We start from the raw sequence: 19477 nt of genomic DNA on the forward strand, positions 1-19477 counted from the left end.
CGGATAGGGTCGGATGTCAGCGGACATGTCTCCGCTGACATCCGACGCTCCATAGGACTGCATGGAGCGGCCGTTCAGGTCCGGCGTCAAACCTGACGTGTGAATGGGGCCTTATTGGATCTTTGTACCTGTAGGACAGGACGGACTGCCTGATCACATGACCATGTGATTGGCTGTTACATTTGTCACATGATCAGGAGCCCATTCTGGTGGATCCTGATCATTACTAGAGACTGGAAATTGTCTATGACAGCTCAGTCAATGTTCTAGGAGCACGCTCTCAGCACAGAAATCTCGGCCGTCTATGGACGCATCTGTACGGCGTGTGGGAGTTACAGCCCACCCTCCTTGCCACCGCACATAAGAGATTAATAGACATTGATAGTATTATTTGTATCAAGCTGGTCTCATTAAATGTACAATCTGTCTGAAAACATTGAGAAGATCCTACGCTCCCTTTAACACTTGTTGACTAATGAGCTTTCTTTTTTTTATCAAAGCTCTACCACCTGTAAGTATCGGAGGATTGTTTTGCCTAAAGTAATTGCTGCCACTAAGGATTATCATTGCCTAGTGCAGCGCTTCCTGGATGTTCAGTGATTTTATCACTTATTTTAATTGGCTTAGCCAAACGCAATTAACCCATCAAATCCCATAAGAAATCTTTTGATGCTTAGATCCTTAAATTAGCCCCTTGTGAGAAGGGCTAACTCCCACTGCCATGGCAACTGTCTTGGTACCCATATGTAAAAAAACATGTCGTGTGAAGAAACCCTCACTTACAAACCTCTCACCTCTGCAATTCATTAGGGAATAATACAGCGCAAAACATCATTAGGAATGAGACAACTTTCCAGAAAACCATAGACAATTAACTTTCTCTATTTAATGGAAAGGCAAGGTGCTTCATAGACTCTCACTTATATGCGTCTTGTTATCAGTGAATAAAAGCACAATTTTTCAAGAGCTAATTAGAGGGAAATGTAGAACTTAAAGTCCTTTTCTCAATTAAACCACATTTAGTCAATTTTTGTTATTTTTTTTCCAAAGAAACAGGTTTGATTAATGAATTTAAATCATTAACATGACACACAAAAAAAAAAATCTACAGAAACTTTCATGCCATTGAACACACAAGGGCAGAACTTCTGTGGGAAGACAGCTAAACTGACAAAGTGACATATTTTAGCTACAAAACACGTGTTTGGTGTTAAATTATAAATAAATTCTATGTCTGAATTAAAAACAATGGGTCAAATCCTCAAAAATCCAGCCTAACTTAACTTTTCCCATTTAAGTTACACTGACTTAAAATTTCTACCTAAGTGCCCGATCCACAAAGCACTTACCTAGAAATTTCAGGCTGTGTAACTTAAATGTCTCCGGCGCAAGGCGGTCCTCTTCTGCAGGGGGCGATGACAATTTAAATGAGGCGCGCTCCCGCGCCGGCCGTACTGCGCATGCTCGTGACGTCATTTTCCCGACGGGCAGCGCGCAAAATTACGTTACGTCGGGCTTTGTGGATTGCGACGGGACAATAAAGTTGCGTCGGGGAAAAAAAAAGTTACGCACCGGGAAAAAAAATGCAAAATTTAAAAAAAAAACGCGGCGATCGAAAAAAAGATCTGTTTTTACAAGGTGTTACTAGTTTACACTTTGTAAAAGCAGAACTAATTTTACGTATGCAAACGTAAACTTACGCAGAAAACACAAAGCTGAAAAGCTTTGTGGATCTCCGTAAGTCCTCATTTGCATACGCAAAGCGGCATTTCGACTCGAAATGCCCCCAGCGGCGGATGCGGTACTGCATCCTAAGATCCGACAGTGTAAGTCTCTTACAGATGTCGGATCTTCTGCCTATCTTTGGAAAACTGCTTCTGAGGATCAGTTCCAAAGATAGGCACAGGGATACGCAGGCTGAACAGCAGTTCCGCCTGCGTATCCCTTTTGAGGATTTGGCCCAATGATTTTGACCCATTCCTTAACATTGACACACAACGGGAGCCTCTGCCGTTCAAACAGTCAACTGCATTTATTCCTCTATAAACCAGTTTGCCACCCCCCAATGTCCACCATGAGGTTCCCTGAGGCATCAAAAGTGACCTACATTTTGCATTGCGTGAAGACAGAGGTATTCTTCACATCCATACTTGGAAGGTTGTGTCTACCATACCAGTTGGTCATTTGCAACCTTACCGAATGTAAGTTGTTTCTTTTTTTCATAATCGACATTTTCAACCAAAACCATCTACATACTGCACCATAAAGGCTCTTTACTTTGAACATGCATTAATAAACTGCGCTCTGACTTTCCAAAAAATATATAAAATTAATTAAAAATGTATAAAATAAAATAAACAAGTCAGTGAAATCACACTCTCACTATTTACAAACTGAAACATTTCTGAAAAGTCCAGTGAAATTTTGACCAAAAAATTTCAAAATTGTATCCACCAACACCAGTAGATTCTACACCAACAGCGATCGTTAGTGTCTCCTCTTCACTAACATACAAGCACACGGCCCACTCACCAGAATTTTTATTTTATTTTTTTCAATTTTTTATTTATGACAGAGAAACCGGTCCGGCCGGACCTTTACATTACAGTCAACACGTCAACATTAGCATGCGGTAAGAAACATTTACCATACACATATGTTTAAATACATGTTGAGCATCTCAGCTGACCCCCCGCCGCGCCCACCCCCCCTGCGTCTAGAAGATGGCGCACAATTGATTTTTTGTACGACCTCGCAGGCACTCCAGTTACATGTAAGAGAAAGTATGCTGGGTCATCCGGTACTGTACGTTCAGTAAATTTCTGGGTAATGCGGCGCACCTCCCCCCAGAATCCCCTGATCCGCGAGCATGACCAAAACACGTGCAGAAGCGTGCCCCTCTCCTTTCCACATCTCCAGCAGGTGTCTGTGGAGTCTGGAAACATCTTACTCAGAAGGTCTGGGGTTCTCACCAGAATTTTTTGACCCCTATTACAGACAGTCAAAAATGGCATTGGGTATCTTATGGTTCCACTTGCATTGATCCACTGTCAGAAAGGAGCAGCTCAGGACAAACCATCAGTATTGGTGCTCCTGCGCCTTTAAGCTCTCATACCAGGACATGTCCAGAGGAGGAGGTAAAAGAGAAGCTGCTCATAGTGCAGTATATTCAGGTTTAATAAAATTATAATTAAAAATACATTAACAATAAACAAGATGAAGAACAGCATTAAAATCAAATCAAGGACCGCTAGTTTGCGTTCCACAATAGCGAAACTGACTTCACATTGATCCCACCCTATGTACATTTTTTCAGTAGCATCTGATGTCATCAGGACCCCTGATGACATCAGACGCTGTCATGAAACGTACATAGGGTGGGATCGATGCGACACGTCAATTTCACCATTGTGGAACCAGCGTTCCTGGATTGATTTTTTATTTATTTTTATTTTATACATTTTTCATTTGATATATTTTTTGTAAACTAAGTGCACGGTTTATTAAAGCGCAGTTCCACTGTTTTTTTAGTTTATTAAAAGTCTGACTTTTAATAAACAGACACTCACCTGCCCCACGGTCCAGCGATGCGGCCGCCTGAAGCCTCCGTTTTCTCCCCTCCTCTTCGTGGCGCCGACATTGTGCGCGCTGCGCTCCGTCAATGACCAGGTAATGGTCTGGGACCTGTGACATGTCCCAGAACATTCCTGGGAGGGAGGGGCCGCCTAGGGGGAGAGGAGAAGTCGCCTAAGTGGCCAGTAAGGAGTAAGGAGAAAGGAGGAAGTGTGACAGGAAGTCCCACTCCAAACCAAGTACCCAGCCCCCCCCCCCAAAAAAAATGACATGCCAATTGTGGCATGTCATGGGGCGAGGAGTACTTAAAACGGAAGTTCCACTTTTGGGTCGAACTCTGCTTTAATGCATGTTCTAAGAGCTAATCAGCTTTCCTAACGAGCAGCTCTCAAATTACATTATAATTGACTGATATTTACCTTATTTGTTTGTTTACACAATTTTGGTGTGTATTCACATTTGCGCAGTTGTAAGGTTTTACTAAACCTATTCATTGTCTATAAAGGCTCTTTTGATTGTTATATTTTTTAGTGGACCCCTTGAAGTCTTGCTTCCTCCTTTTTTTTGTACACCTTTGAGGACCACCACCCCACAATCAGTAAATACGCAAGTCTTTTATTGCAACAGGATATTAGCACATTTAATAAAACTAGAAACCAGGGTGGAATACGTCCTTTACACATATATAATTTCTTTCATAGAAAGGTTTTCTCACCTGTTAAAGGCACAATAATCATCATCCTATCAGTGTTGGGTGTCACCTCTGATTACGCTATAGAGCAGCGGTCACCAACCAGTGGTTCTGCCGCAAATCAACACTGTAGTGGATGCATACCACCCAATGTTGTTTCCAGTGTTGTTCTCAATGAGCGCTGGCAGTCAATACTGTCAGCATGCATTGATACCCATTGCCTTCTCTGTAGTTTCTGTGAACTCAGAGGGAGGTGCCGGGAGTAGTGCAGAGAGCAGGAGGTGAAGAAAGAGGGGACTTCCAATGGCAGCGCTCATCACAGACTATGGGAGGGAGCACGGAGCTTGAACACATGGCTGGATAAGGAAGCAAGATCCAATTATGAGTCTGTGTAAAGCCTAGAACACAGGCTGAATTTTGGGTGACATTCAGCCCGTGTGTATGGGCCAGCTTCTGTCGAAGAGTCATGACAGAAAATGGTCTGACAATCGGCTTCCAAGCAGCATTCTCAGCCACAGTGTCATCCAGGGGAAGGGGGACAGAGAGCCCTAGCCGGAGAGAGTCAGAGCATTGTGTGTATAAGGCAGCAGTGTGATTGCAGTGTGATCCAGGGGAAGGGGGGCAAAGAACCAGAGCATTGTGTGTATAAGGCAGCAGTGTGATCACAGTGTGATCCAGGAGAAGGGGGGCAGAGAGCCGGGGCATTGTGTGTATAAGGCAGCAGTGTGATCACATCATTGTGATCCAGGGGAAGGGGGCAGAGAGCCAGAGCATTGTGTGTATAAGGCAGCAGTGTGATCACAGTGTGATCCAGGGGAAAGGGGGCAGGGAGCCAGAGCATTGTGTGTATAAGGCAGCAGTGTGATCAGTGTGGTCCAGGGGAAGGGGGGCAGAGAGCCAGAGCATTGTGTGTATAAGGCAGCAGTGTGATCGCAATGTGATCCAAGTGGAAGGGGGGCAGAGAGCCGAAGCCTTATGCATATAAGGCATGTCAAATTCATGTTAGTGGTCCATGGGATTCAAAATTGTGAGTTTATTGGTCCATGAGGTCTGAAAGGTTGGTGACCACTCCTAAAGAATGCTACATTATAAAATTGCCATCACATGACAGGAGTAACCAGAATATCAGTAATTACGCTAATTGAGAAAATTAAGAAGCGGGGGGTGCCCCTTACAAAAACCTCTGGGCCCCTTACAAAAAAAAAATATATAAATATATATATATATATATATATATATATATATATATATATATATATATATATATATATATATATAAAAATAATTATAAAAAGAAGGGGGTAGCCATCCGGGCTCTGGGAACCCCATGGCCCCTGGGGACCTCTGGGCCCATTAATAAAAATAAAATATATTAAAAAAAATTAAAAAAAAAATTTATAAAAAAGGGGGGAACCTCTGGGCCCTTTAATAAAAACAAACAAAAAAATATATATACATTTTTTTTTTATAAAAAATAAATAAAAAAAGGGGGGGTTGTCATCTGGGGCCCTGGGGAACTCCGGGCCACTTACGAAAAAAAAAAAAGAGGGGGGTGCCATTCGGGCCCCTGGGGACCTCTGGACCCCTTACAGGTGTACTGCCTGTACCCCCTGATGGCGGCCCTGGGTGTAACCTTCAAACATTGTACTGACACTATGGCATATGAAATACAGAAAACTGTGTATTAACGGAGAAGGGGCCTGCAAATTACTACTCGACTCTGAACATAATAATCCAATTAACATGTGACAAGAATGCTGTTACTGGATGACAGTGAAAAGAAAGAAAGAAAATCATATTTTTTACAGACATTACTTTTTTTTATCACAGCTTTTACTGGCAACATTAATTAGCCTTGGATACTTTTTAGATTGTCTATTAATTTCCGGATGGTTGGCAGCCAATATTTAATTTATACATTGAAGGCCAGGACCTGCATTCTGAACATTTTTTTCCGGATACATTTTTTTTTTTTACTCCAGTATCATTAATCAGCACAGATCGTTTTTTAACATTTTTGAAGGTGTGAACTGTCTAGTAAGGGAAGAGCCAGTGATGTATGGATTCTCTGAACCAGGAGAGATTTAATTTATCTTCGGGAAACATCTTCCTTCCAGCAGACAACATGTATAGTGTAGCGCCTGTGCTTGAAAAGAACTAACCATCTGATTAAATTACATAGGTGTAAGGAATTCCTTCCTATCTCTGTTACAGGATGTGATTGTATTGATAAATTTTATAGAATGCTATAAAACGTCAATAAATGCCTAAGGACTTATTTAAAATGGACTCTACAAAGACTTTTTTTTATGAATCTAAGGGGAAGACAGAAAGGTATCCATAAAGCTGGCCGAACACCAGGGCATCTGAGCGAACCAGTTTAAATTAAATTATTGGAGAATACATTTTTTACTTGACTTTTATATCCACTTGAGGCTAGGTTCACACTGCTGCGAATTTAAAATCGCGGTAAAATTTCGATTTTACCGCGATTTCGCGGCTGCGATTTTGCCGTGATTTCGGCCGCGATTTAAGAGACATCTGTGCAGGGTTCAATGTAAATCGCGGCCCGAAATCGCAAAAAGTAGTACAGGAACTACTTTTTGAAATCGGTGCAGCGCCGCAGATGCGGCGTAGCACCGATTAGGACAGTGTCATTGCCGACAATTGCCGCCGATTTGAGATGCGATTTGACATGTCAAATCGCATCTCAAATCGTACCAAATCGTACCCAGTGTGAACCAGGGCTTAAAGCGGGAGTTCACCCATTTATGAATTTTTTTTTTTTCTCCCATAAGGTTCCTGCTCGTTCGGTCTAGGGGAATCGGCTATTTGTAGTAAAATATGAGCTGTACTTACCCGTTTTCGAGCTGCATCTTCTTCTGTCGCTTCCGGGTATGGGTCTTCGGGAGCGGGCGTTCCTTCTTGATTGACAGTCTTCCGAGAGGCTTCCGACGGTCGCATCCATCGCGTCACTCGTAGCCGAAAGAAGCCGAACGTCGGTGCGGCTCTATACTGCGCCTGCGCACCGACGTTCGGCTTCTTTCGGAAAATCGTGACGCGATGGATGCGACCGTCGGAAGCCTCTCGAAAGACTGTCAATCAAGAAGGAACGCCCATTCCCGAAGCCCATACCCGGAAGCGACGGAGAGGATGCATCTCGTAAACGGGTGCACATATTTTAAAATAAATAGCCGATTCCCCTAGACAAAACGAGCAGGAATCTAAGGGGAAAAAGTGCCCTCTAAGGGTGAACCCCCGCTTTAAGGTGCTTCTTTGGTGATTTTATAAAATGGTAATTAATTTGCTGAGATCAGAAGATAAAGAAACATTTTTGGCTCCCCCAACTACATCAGATTTATCTATTTCTCTTTATATCCAATCAGCTCATATCAGGATCATTCGCTAGTGATGGACAAACCTGCTTGGGTTTGATTTTCCAAGGGTTCAACAAATAATGCTTAAAGTACCTTGAACCCGAACTTAGGCCTCGTACACACGACCGAGGAACTCGTCGGAAAAGACACGTCGTTTTCTTCGACGAGTTCCTTGTTAGGCTTGTCGAGAAACTCGACAAGCTTTCTTTGCGTACACACGGTCAAGACCAAATCTCGTCGTTCAGTGGAAGTTCGATTCCACTGGCACAACCCTTGGGGCTGCTTTTGCTAATCTCATGTTACTGCGTGTTAAGTAAAAATTTGGTAGGAGACGATTTGCACTTTCAGTCTGTTACAGCGTGACAAATGTGCTATCTCCATTACAAACGCTACTTTTACCGAAGGTGCGCTCCCGTCTCATACTTTATTCTGAGCGTGCACGGGTTTCTAAGCATTTCTAAGCATACAGATGATCGTGTTTCTCGTCGAAAACCAGCCCGACGAGGAACACGATGAGGAAATTGAGACTCCCGTCGAGGAAAAAGATAACTTGTTCTCTTTTTTCTTAGTCGAGTAAGTTCCTCGACAGGTTTCTCGATGAAATGCATACACACGACCGTTTTCCTCTGCAAAAAAGCTCTGCCACCAAGTTTCTTGATGGAATCTGTCGAGGAAAACGGTCGTGTGTACGAGGCCTCAGAGGAAAATCTAGTTAAAGTTTATAGGAGGGTAATCTTGGCAAATTCTGGCAATTTTTTTTCTATTACGCCATTCTGTTTCCCCTTTTTTTCTTTTGCTGCATGACTGAAAAACTGATAGGCAAGTTGTTAGCAAATCTATGCACTTGGCGACATGTATGCAAACATTTTTATTTTTTGTGGGGAGAAGTCTGTTAATGCAACTTTGGCGGCAACATTGAAAATACATAAATCTTTTAGATGACCTATTTGGTGGATGCCCTAAAGCTATACATGTTGTTATGGATCAGTAGGATTATCACTGACAGCCTCAGAAAAAACATATACTATAAATGCATATTTGGCATTGGAATTTTTTTTTTTCCATTTAGAATTCACATGACTTGCATACAGCAACAGCAGCCCAATTTGATTAATTTCAATTTGACAAAAAGGCTTTTTTTCAGGTGGCTTTAGCAGTGGCACATGCTGTTTCATCAAACAGTAAAAGACCCATTTTAACAGACATATAGAATGTGGCCAGTAGTTCACTATGATTGTTTTTACTGATGCAAAGCTGTCTTACTTCTGGCCAAATTATTTCAAGCATGCATTAAAAATTAAGAGGCTGCAGATGATACAGCAGTGTGAAATTGGCCAGCAGCAGACATTTTTAGTGAGGTAGAATGGGTCATTTTTTAGCTTTAATATGCATGAAGTTAAAAAAACCTTCTCTGTGCAGCAGCCCCCCTAATATTTACCTGAGCCCCATCACGATCCATCGATGTGCATGAGAGCCTCAGCTCTTCAGGGCTCTCCTTCCTCATTGGCTGAGCCAGCCAATGAGCCAATGAGGAAACAGAGGGGCTCTGTATGTGAATGGACATGCAGAGCAGTGGCCCCCATTGCAAGCTGCTTGCTCTGGGGGCACTGGGCAGAAGGAAGGGGCCAGGATCACTGGCCGGGGAAGAGGAGGCTCGGGGCTTCCTCTTTTAAAAAAAATATCTCCCAGGTGAATCCACACATAAATTCATCAGTACTGTGAATTAAAAAACTCCAGGATTAGCCTACTCATGGTAGTGATAAACCCAGATCTCATCCCTATAATTTGTGTTGCGTCACACAACAATTTCACGTCTTAGATGGATACCTTACATTAGGGTTGCCCAATGTCTGAGTTAAAAATTCCTGCTAAAAGTCACTTTAAAGCCAAAGTAAACCCTGACATGCCAGGAGTGCTGTCACATTGGCTGTGCTCTCAACCAAACTGTCAAATCATCCAATGGCTGATGTCATAACTGATCACATGTGCAGCATCATCAGAGGCCAAGATGTCAGCTTCCTTGGCTGAAAACGATAGGAGGATTTACTTCCACTATAAGTGACTGAGTTTTTAGGATTCAAAATGGTGAGTCCAGTGCTGCATGGCAAAAGTGCTATCCACTAAGGCCGGTCATACACGGTTCGAATCTCGGTTGGTTCAGGAGGAACTGGCTGAGATTCGAACCGTTAATGGGCAGGCTGAATTTACCAAGTTGATAGATTGATCAACTTGGGTACAACCAGCCTGACGGATTCTCTTGCAATTATCGCTATCAGCTGCTATAGCCTCTAGTGATAATCGCTGTCTTCTCCCGGCAGAGATGGCTTCCCCCGCCACCCCAACGGGAGAAGACAATTGCCGATTCCCTTGTCAAACACTGCTGGTGTTGATGGGGGAATCGTGCAAATTTCTTCCTGCAACCCATGGTTGCAGAAAAAAAATTGCACCTTGTATGGCCTGGCTAAGCCTCTGTACTGGTGGCTTAGTTACTGTGTGTTTGTAGTCGTAAAGTCAGACTATCGCTGCCAAGCCTCTCATCCAGTTCTCCGCAGTTAGATTGACAGTGGCTGCATATTTAACTGGGAGTTTTCCTGGAGCTTAGGTTCTCCTTGCATGTATGTCAACAGAAGTGTCTTCTGAAGGCTCGGTCCTCAGCCCTCTGAGATGTGGGAGAGCAAGGTGACAAAATGGTCATATGACTGAAAGAAAATTAACCAAAAAAAGGGATTTTTTTCTTTTTGTTTGATGAATGTTAAGCTAGATGATGATTCATAGTGCCTAGTGTTTTGTTTGGTTTATGCATGGTTTGCATTTGCATACATTTTAAGGAGCAAAGATTTATCAATAAGAATTTTTCTTAAGTTTAACAATTAGCAGGGCAGAAATCTTCTTCTTTTGGCTCCTTCTAGAGTCAAAATGACATCATATCTGGTATAACATATAACCTGAAACCATGTTTCAATTACATAGCCATTTTAATCAGTTAGAGGATCCATATTCCTACAACTGCCAGGATGGGATATGGTTGCATGATTTTAAAGTTAGACATATTTGCAAAGTAAATGACAATGATTAATATAGGTCAGTTGGGGACTTTGTGACCTATCACTAGTAATGGGAAAAGTTCTCAGGCTGCTGGCAATGATGCATTACGTGCCGTTTATGGTCTCTAACAATAGCAGTTAACAAGCAAACATCTCACTATAAGAATGAGGCCTCGTACACACGACCGAGAAACTCGACGTGCGAAAAACATCGAGTTCCTTGTCGAGTTCCTTGTTAGGCTTGTCGAGGAACTCGACAAGCTTGCTTTGCGTACACACAGTCAAGCCAAAATCTCCTCGTTCTCAAACGCGGTGACATACAACACATACAACGGCAGGGGAAGTTCGATTCCACTGGCTAAACTCTTGGGGCTGCTTTTGCTAATTTTATGTGTTTGCGTGTTAAATAAAAGTTTGGTAAGAGACGATTTGCACTTTTCAGTCTGTTACAGCTTTAAAAATGTGTTATCTCCTTTACAAATGCTACTTTTACTACCGCCTCAGGCCCCGTACACACGACCAGTTTCCTCGGCAGAATTCAGCTTCCGACCGAGTTTCTGGCTGAATTCTGCCGAGAAACCCGGCCGTGTGTACACTTTCGGCCGAGGAAGCCGACGAGGACCTCGGCGAGGAAATAGAGAACATGTTCTCTATTTCCTCGTTGTTCTATGGGAGAACTCGGCCCGCCGAGGTCCTCGGCGGCTCCAGGACTGAACTGGCCGAGGAACTCGATGTGTTTGGCACGTCGAGTTCCTCGGCCGTGTGTACGGGGCCTCATACTTTAATCTGAGCAAGCGCAGGTTTCTTAGCATACAGACGTTCGAGTTTCTCGTCGAAAACCAGCCCGGCCAGAGACTCGACGAGCCAAATCAGACTCCCGTCGAGGAAATAGAGAACTTGGTCTCTTTTTGGCTCGTCGAGTTTCTCGACAGTTTCCTCAACGAAAATGTACACGCGACCGGTTTCCTCTGCAAAAAAATATCTCCCAGCAAGGTTCTTGCTGGTTTATGCCGAGAAACTCGGTCGTGTGTACGAGGCCTCAGAGGTAGCTCTAAATCAGATTTAGGGCTCATTTACACTTGCTTCGGCTTCAACACACATTAACGGCTAGTTTACACTTGCTTCAAAACAAGGGATCGGACACGCTTTGTTAAAGCTCTCTGAATGCTAGTCAAAGCCCCTATCACTAAATAAAATGGTTAGTTTACAGTCCTGTTTACACCTGCTTTTGCTTTGCTTTGGCTTCAAAAAATGATACCCCATGTAGCTTCAGTGGTGCTTCAAAGCATCTTCAAATCCTCCATAGAAGTCTATGGCAAAGTTTGTTTGAAGCCTCACTGAAGACCCACAAAGCCTCATTGAAGCCCAACGAAGCCCCACCAAAGCCCCATCGAAGCTCCACCAAAGCCGCATCGAAGCCCCACTGAAGCACCAAGCAAAAGCAAGTGTAAACAGGACTGTAAACAACACGTGTCCGAAGCCATATTTTGAAGCAATCGTAAACTAGCCCTTAAAAACAGGGTAATTGATGGTGCCCCTAGATTCCTGTACTACTAGGTCCAGACCTGTTTGGTCTGCTCACAAATCCAACATGACATGGTCCTTATAAAATGCTATTAGGATAATAGTTTTAGACCAGGGAAAAAAGCACACCAATGAAATCAAAGCAGATTTCTTTAGAACAGACAAGAGATGAACGATTCAAGGTGTATACACATGTCCATTGTCCATTCGTCTATAATTAACTTGTGAAGAAGAGACTGGATGTCTGGTTGAAAAACATATTCTTTTCAGCCTGAGCAGTAAAACTTTGGAATGTAGTCCTACAAGAACTGCTAAGGATGTTGTTGTAGACATTAAAATAGAAAAAAAGAGGGATGTATCCATTTACATACAAAAGCACAGGAGTAGCCTATTGACAGATCAGGAAATCACTTTCCTTCTAAGGTAGATTATTCAGTTGCTTATATTTTGGATGGAAAAACTTGATTTTTCTTACTGCCTTTGGGGATTTTGGGAAGACAGGCTAAACTTGAGACATGTACCCTTTTTCAAGCTATTCATATTGATATGTGACCAATACATTCAGGACAGTCAGGAGACATGACCTCTTGGTCCATCATTACATTTTAAATAAAATACCTGGCATGCACATTATGGGCAGTGTTGGAATGTAATGATAGCACAATGAATTGGAAAACTTCCTCTTGAGATCTTTGATCTCAATGTTGTGGTTATACAAAAAAAAGTATTGGCAGAGAAACAAGTATATAGTTACCTTTTCTTCCACAGGGTTAGGATTCTTTCATAAACCATCACTTCCAGGTGTGTTGATCTTCTTTGTCCTCATTGCGCTCATTGCTTCCTTCCGCCATCCACCACATTACTACTGTATTGATGCAGGGGCCTGTGGGAAAAACCACTTAGCGCAGTGAGGTACGCAAGAAATTGACACTCCTGAAAGAGAAAGATTCAAACTTGACTAAAGCACGGTTTAAATTTCGAACAAATTTTCTTTTCAAAATCAGAAAGTTCGTTTTTTTTTTGATCCGATGATGCCACCGTTGATTTTTGAAATTCGGCCGACCAAGCCCTTCATGTTGCTTAAAAAATAATAATTTTTGTGGCTGGGAATATTCTTTTCTCTCCGGGAATTTTCTTTTCTTGCACATGCGCCTTTTTTTTCTATTACATTTCTCATCATTGATTAGAAAATCGTTTGTTTTTCCAAAAATTTCCAACATGTCCGATTCCTCAAATTGGATTGCCGCATGAAAATCGGCTGTTGCTGCAGCCCACTAACGGTGCGAAATTTGCACAAAAATTCTTTGATACGATTTTCGAAAGAAAATTATTTCGAAATTCGAACCATGTATGGTCAACATTAGGCAGCACAGATGTAATCATCAGCCACGTAATAATGACCACTAACCTACCCGACCCTATTACCCCAACTAAACTGCAAAAAACACCATGACCATTTTGGAGTAAAACTGCCATTTATTAACTAATAACCAAATATAACAAACGTTACTTGAACTTAGAACAAAAATAATAAAAATTATAACAATAAACATAAGGTTGCCGATCTTTGGAGGCACCAAGTATCAATTATCCACTTTGTATCTTCATGATTACTTACACAGTCTAGAGACAACCTCAACATTCTGCCGATGACTCTCAGTTTTAACATACTAGTTAACCCACCATTAACTGGAATTCCACAGGGGACTCCATACCTTAGATGGGTTCCTAATATAACAGGCACAGCAGATTTTTTAAAAAGCCTCCAAAGATCAAAAAACGGCAGGCCTTTATGACCACTTAACAATGAACTGATCCAGTGCAGGGCAGGAACGTTCTTCTCCACTTGCTTTCACCAGATGCCAAGAACTTTCCCAATTCTCCTGAAAGATGCTTAACAACCAAGCCCCTCCTCCTTGCTGAAACCCACCAGTCACAGTAAGTGACCTGCAACTTTTTACTTAAAGCGATTGAAAAGTCTCGTTATTTTCCTTTAAAAATAACAAACCTTTTATACCTACCTGCTCTGTTGCAGTGGATTTGCACAAAGCAGCCCAAATCCTCTTCTTCGTAGGTGCCTCTTCTGTGGTCCTTGCCCCTCCCTCCTGTTCAGTGCCCCCACAGCAAGCAACTTGCTATGGGGACACCCAAGCTGAGTCACAACCCCCTGTGTCCATTCAGACATGGACCCCAACTCCGGCCTTGCCCCTCTCTTTCCTGATTGGCTAGCTGACTTTGATTGACAGCTATGTCTCAGCCAATCAAGAGGGAGAATCTCAGATGGCTGTGACACTCGTCGTGGACATCGCTGGACAGAGAGGGACCTTAGGTAAGGAATAGGGGGCTGAAGGGGGCTACTACACACACAGAAGGCTTTTTAGGCCCCTTTCAGACGTACGGACAAACGGTCCGTTTATTACAAGTCTGTTTACGGACTTGTAATGTATCCCTATGGGATTGCAGACGTTAGCGGGTGATGCATCCGCTAACGTCCGCAACCATCCGCGTCCGCAAAGATCCGCTTTTGCGGATGGAAGAAAACCCTATTTTTCTTCCGTCCGGCGGAACGGATCAGATGAATACGGACACACGGTCCGTATTCATCAGATTCCCCATAGGGGAGAGCGGAAGAGAGACAGGGCGGTCTCTGCACTGTGTGCGGGGACCGCCCTGTCCGCCGACAGCTCAGCGGGGATCCCCGCTGAGCCAACAGACACACACGGATCGGATCAATTACGGATCCGCTCCGTGTGAAAGAGGCCTTATTCTATGCATTAAGATAAAAAATCTTCTGCCTTTACAACTACTTTAACCCTCCCTGTCCCCGATTCCCCTGTCTCCCAGTCATGCTAGCCCTTTTGTTTTGGGCTATACTTTGCCAGACTATTTCTATGCAATCAGCGTTTGGTGGCGTGGGCAGCAATTATTTACATGCTTTTTTGCAATTATCTATTTTTCCAGAAAGTGTGTTTGTGCGACAGAGAGATTTATGTTAAATTCAAAATTAGGGTATGGGTGCATTCCCACTATCACATTATAAAACGTATCTGTTTTGTTAAAAATGCATAGTACAGTTCTAATGTGGTGTATTTGAATTTCACGCAACTAATGCCGCGTACACACGGTCGTTTTTTTTTTAATGAAAAAAAACGACATTTTACTTGCATTCTACTTACATTTTCCTTCCTTTTTTTCTACTGAAATCATGGAAATGTAACTGAAACCACAGTAATCAAAGAGCGTATTGCATTTTTTGTGTGTTACCACTAACTTTAATGTAACGCATATTTTTCCAAAAGCACATATAAGATACAGCCAGGGCCGTCTTTAATATGGTTTGGGCCCTGGGCAAAAAAAATTTTTGGGCCCCCCCAATGCAATTTTGCTCTTTACCCCCATGCCATGCCATGCCATGTGTAAAATAGAAGAACTTTTTAAAACACTGACCAGACCGCATACCATGTGTAAAATAGAAGAACTTTTTAAAAAACTGACCAGACCTGCAATGCATGCCATGTCACATGGCATGCATTGCAGGTCTGGTCCGTGTTTTAAAAAGTTCTTCTAATCTACACATGGCATGGCATGGGGATAGGGAGCGGGAGCCAGTGGAGGAGAAAGAAGACCTTGTCCTGTCTTGGCAAGCTCAGCTCCAGCCTCCCATCAATTCTCCACCGTCTACAGTGACAGTCTGACACACACTGCTAGTGCTAGTCTAGTAGTTTCACTTGACTAAGCATAACAAGCAGGAACACACCAGGCAGCTGCACTCCGCTCCACGGTCTCACTCTGATCTCTCACTCCTCCTCCCCCGCTCCTCCATCAGGTACACTGTTTACTGAACACTGCGCACGCTGCACGCATAGCAAGGGGCAGGGCCATAGCATCAGTGGAACTCAAGGACCCGCCCACCCGCGGCCCGGCCAGCTCCGGGTCCTCAATCTAAAAAAAATGCAGCACTGACACTGGCTGCGTCCGGCGTGCCGCTGATGACAGTGACAGACACTGTCTGTCTGTTTGGGAATTTTCAGCGCCGATTTGTGGGCAGCACGCGGGCTTAACGGGCGGCTCTGCATTGGGCCCCTAACAGTGACAGGGCCCTGGATACAGCAAGCGGTTTTTCAAAATCACACAGCGCAGTACTGTAATGCAACACATCCCTGCACATTTGGGGTGCTGTGAACATGCATTTTAGCACGGTAAAGGCCCGTACACATGATCAGATTTTCCGACAGCAATTGTGTGATGGCAGGGCATTTTGTCAGATAATCTGACGGTTTGTACGCTCAATCGGACAATTGTTGTCGGAATTTCCAACAACAAATGTGGGATAGCATGCTCTCAAATTTTTCCAACAACAAATGTGTGCCGTCGGATTATCTGATCGTGTGTACACAAGTCTGTTGGACTAAAAGTACAAACATGCATGCTCCTAACCAATGCTAACCATAAGATAACATTAGCAGAAGTTGCCCAAAGGGTGGCGCTAAAGAGCAGAAAAAAACACGTAGTTAAGTGTATGTTGGCTAAAAAAATTCTGCCGTCTGTATGTAGAACAAGTTCACGGCCAACCCCCTTCACACAAAATCCGATCATGTGTACAAGGCTTTACAATGCAATTGTGAGAATGTGCCCTACAACATATATGGGCTCTTAGTTGGCAACGTTTCTGCGTATGTTCTCTAAATTCTAGATGTAATTTAGCTTTCACTACAACAAGATACACTGTCAGGTAACTACGTGTAAAAAATGGTTTAATTATGTTAACTGATTTAGGATTTAGGAAGCAAATATTGGTAATTGAGGAAGAGCTAGCTGGAGTTAAACAAAGCAATTAACAAGGGACTAAACAAGTGGTAAATAATTAGACATTTAGAAAGCAATTGATTTAGGCTCAAGTCACCTGGGTGGACTCTCTACACTTTAGAAAAATCCTCTAGAAAATACATGGCTGCCATTGCTATCCTCTTTCTGCAAATGCTAGTTGCTTGGTTGTTAAAGTGGAGTTCCACCCATAAATATAACATTACATCAGTAGTTTTAAAAAAAATGTCATTAGTCCTTTACGAAAAAAATTTTTTTTCTAGTTGCCTTCAAAGTGTTGTTGCTAGGCAGAATAGTTAATCTTCCCACTTCCTGCACCTAGGTGCTTAATGCTTCCGAACCTACACCGCACAGACTCCTGGGAATGTAGTGGGTGTAACTTTCCAGGAGTCTGTGCACTCCCCAGTCTCAAAGAATCATGTGACTTGGAGAGTACAGGTGCTAAAACCTGATCTGACACGGCTTGTGCAGCACTGAGCATGTGCGAGATCTGAAAGGCTGAAATCCAGGAAGTCATACAGTCTGGCTTCATGATGCCCACACTTAAGATGGCCCCAGTCAATTTCAATTTTATAAAGTGTCTAAATGCTGTAACAACCTAACAAAACGGACCTTAGTTTACAGACTAACTTTACTAGAACACATTAAGATGGTGTATTACAGGGGTATTTATATTTAAAAAGTGAAATTGTGGCCGGAACTCCACTTTAAGCTTCTAGCCGATAGTTTAATATTTTCTGATTCACTGTGCTGGGTCAAGTATGCCGATCAACAATGTTAGAGACAAGTCAGAGGCCCTTATTTGTATACTTGTTTCAGGTTTTTCAAAATATTCTATATACAATTATTTTTATTTTATTTATTTTTTTATTTATTTTTTATATTAATGGCCCAATTAGTGAAATTTTCCTGCGCGTTCTATCCTCAGAGCCACAGCCAGAAGCACTTTGACAAGATCGACAAAAAATCCCAACTTTGACAGTTGTCACATAAACAGGTGTCCCCACGGCAAGATATCCTCACTACCCTTGTTTGGGTGACAATGGTAGAAGTTTGGATGGTCACCAACCCTGTCCTCAGGGCCAGGTTTGCAAGATAACTGAAATACATCACAGGTGATATCATTTTCTGCTCAGTGATTGCAGTATTCTAGTCTGCATCTCCCCAAGGTAATACATAAAACCTGGCCTGTTAGGCCTCGTACACACGAGGGGACATGTCCGATGAAAACGGTCCGCGGACCACTTTCATCGGAACATGTCCGCTCGGAGATTTCTGTCTGATGGTTGTACACACCATCAAACAGGAATCTGCGCGGACAGGATACGCGGTGACGTGGCCGCGCCGTCGCCGCGACGATGACGTGGCGACGTGCGTGACCCTGAAAGGTCAATGCTTCCACGCATGCGTCGAATCACTTTGACGCATGCGAGGGCTTTCGGCCGAGCGGACATGTCCGGTGAGTCGTACAGACGACCGAACATGTCCGACGGACAGGTTTCCAGCGGACATGTTTCTTAGCATGCTAATAAATGTTTGTCTGCTGGAAAACGGTCCGATAGGCGTACACACGACCGACCATGTCCGCTGAAACTGGTCCGCGGACCAGTTTCAGCGGACATGTTCGGCCATGTGTACGAGGCCTAAGGCCCCGTACACACGAGAGGATCGATCCGCTGAAATTGATCCGCGGATCGGTTTCAGCGGATAGATCCGCTGGTGTGTACGATCCAGCATGCTAAGAAATCTATCCGCTGGAATCGGCTCCAGCGGATGGATCCGGTGGTCTGTACAGACTCACCGGATCGATCCGTCCGAACCCATCCCTCGCATGCGTCGTAATGATTCGACGCATGCGTGGAATTCCTTATATGACAGCGTCGCGCACGCCGCCGCGTCATCATCACGGCGACGGCGCGACACGTCATCGCGATGGGAATTCGGCGCGGATTTCGATCCGATGGTGTGTACACTCCATCGGATCAAAATCCTCAGAGGATTTATCCGCGGAAACGGTCCGGAGGACCATATCCGCGGATAAATCCTCTCGTGTGTACTAGGCATTAGTGGGCCCTGAGGACAGGGTTGATGACCACTGGCTTAGAGGATAACTAAACTCAAGAGCTGAGAAATCCAATATATTGCAGCTTAAAGTCCTTAGATGTGCTGGCTGCATTAGATTAAGTTTTTCAAGCTTAGAACATTTTCAGCAAATACAGTAAATAGCTGTTGATCTTTCCTGAATAGCAGCATCCTTGTCACTTTCCGTGAGCTGCACCGAATATATTCCTTCCTGGCTATCATCTCTAATCTAAATTGACCTTCCTCAATGTAATGGAGATGAAGATATACGAACATCTTGTAGTCCTATCAAGGTAGCAGCCTAGGGGGACAGCCATGGCTCCCTCTATATACAGGAGAAAATGAGGTAGCCACACAGAAAC

This window comes from Rana temporaria, chromosome 13, assembly GCF_905171775.1.
Source record: "Rana temporaria chromosome 13, aRanTem1.1, whole genome shotgun sequence".
Lineage (NCBI taxonomy): Eukaryota > Metazoa > Chordata > Amphibia > Anura > Ranidae > Rana > Rana temporaria.